Genomic DNA, 2,030 nt, shown 5'->3' with positions numbered 1-2,030 from the left:
TGTTCCCCCCCCAGGCCTCACCCCGGGTCAGGGGGGGGGTGCGGGGCAGTGATGGGGTTGGGGAAGGTTTTCCCCTTCCCGCCCCAGGGCTGCCCAGATGCAGCCCCTTGGGGCTGGATCCATGTGAGTGGGGCTTGAGGAGGCACTGGGCCCTGCCTGGACTCACCCTTGCCAGGGCATGGTGGTGGCCCTTGTACCCTGCCCCGGCAGCCGGGCTGACCCCGGTTGCCAGAGCCTGTGCCAGGCCCCCTGCCCCGAGCTGCCCCCCGCAGTCACCATGGGAACCCCAGGACCGTGCCCGGCTGCCCTGCCCTGCCGGGGGGGCGGTCCCCAGTGCTGGCACCAGCCCATCCCCTCAGGTACCGGCCTGAGGGCGCTGAGCGCCCCCATGGCCGACGGCCCAGCACTTTATATAGGCAGCAATGCGGTGCTGGCTCACAGTGCCCTGGCCCCCACCCAAGCAACCCAGCCTGTCCCAGCCCTTGCTGGCACCAGAGCAGAGCAGCTGAGATCGTGTTTCCAGGGATCCAACCCCAGAGCAGGAAGGGGGCAGCAGCTGCAGGGCACCATGATTTATGCGGGGGGAACAGTCCTGGGGCCCAGCTCACGTCCACCCCACAGAGTCTGGTGGTGGGTGCTGAGACTGGTCTCGGGCCCCAGGGCCTGGTTGGTGTCGGGACATCCCCAGTGCCCTTGGGGGAGCAGTGGCTTGGGCAGCTCCCAGGTGCAAAAGGCACAATGACCCCTGGCAGGGAGTGGGGCTCGGGGAAGAAGGGTTAAGGGATGAGGTCACAGTGGGCACTGGAGCAGACAGAGGACAGGGGGGCAGCAGGGGCTCTGTGCTGGGGGGTGCAGGGCCGAGGCCTTGCCCGGAGAGTGCCCGGTGCATGGGATGGGCGCAGGCTCGGGGCTGTGCCAAACACCGGAGTTTGACACATCAGCGTAACCTGAGCTCTGGCCCCTGGCACCACGGCTGGGAGACAGGAATGCTGGGGGTCAGGCTGAGCCGGACCCTGCAGGCTCCCCAGAAGGGGCTGGTCCCGGGGGCACTGCTAAGACCCCCATGTGCCCCCCTCTGGGCAATTGATTGCCTGCTGTGTGCCCTTCCTGCAGGCACCTGGGACTGTGGCTGGGCTGGCAGTGCCCACGGGGCACCCTGCCTCACTCCAGCTCCCTGCTGGCTCTGGGGGCTGGAACAGGACTGGATCTTGCCCAGGGATCTGCTCAAGGGCCCCTGGGGTGGACGGGGGGAGGCAGCAGGTGCAGGGACAGCAGCTGTGCAGAGGGGTGCGGGCCCCGCCTGCGTATACTGGGCTGGGAGATCGGGTTTCAGCCCAGCCCTGCAGGCAGCTCTGGGGGGATCTCCCTGCTCAGGCTGGGGCTCCTGCTAGGCTCCACAGGCTGGAGGGGTGCACAAGCACAAGCTGGGGTTTGTACATGTATCCAGGAGCCTGCATGTAAGGCCTGGAAGGGGCTGTGGCCCTGACACACTGAGGACCTAAATCCTACTGCTCCCACCCTGCCCAGGCACCCAGCTGCGTCCACTGGTGCCCCCTGTCTTGTGCACATCTGTAGGGCCCACATGTGGAGTACGCAGGGGCTACATGCAGTGTGTGGCATGTCCCGGCACCCGGGAGAGCAGGCCACGCCAGTCAAGGCCTTGGAGAAGAGCCGCAGTATGTGCATGTGTGTGTGTGGAGGGGAGTGGGGTTCGGGCTGGCTGGCACCTGCCCCTGGCCAGGACCTGGCACCACCTCAGCCAGCCCCTGCCTTGGGCACAGGCCCAAAGCACCCCCAGCTGGGCGCCCCTGCCTGGAGGTCACCTTGCCGTGGGCATCACAAGGGCAGGCACGATCTTGGCTGGAAATATCACGGCACAGGCAGGTGGCCACAGGCAGGGCCAAAATTAGCAGCAGGGCAGGAGCCAGCTGGTTGGAGCTGGGTCCTGCTGGCCCCCGGAGGTGCTGAGACCCCGCCGGATGTGTGTGTGTGTGTGTGTGGGGGGGGGGGGGGGGGGCAGGGGAAAACCC

The sequence above is a fragment of the Alligator sinensis genome, unplaced genomic scaffold, assembly GCF_000455745.1.
Source record: "Alligator sinensis unplaced genomic scaffold, ASM45574v1 scaffold107_3, whole genome shotgun sequence".
Taxonomy (NCBI): Eukaryota; Metazoa; Chordata; order Crocodylia; family Alligatoridae; genus Alligator; species Alligator sinensis.
Note: the sequence above shows the minus strand (reverse complement) of the source record.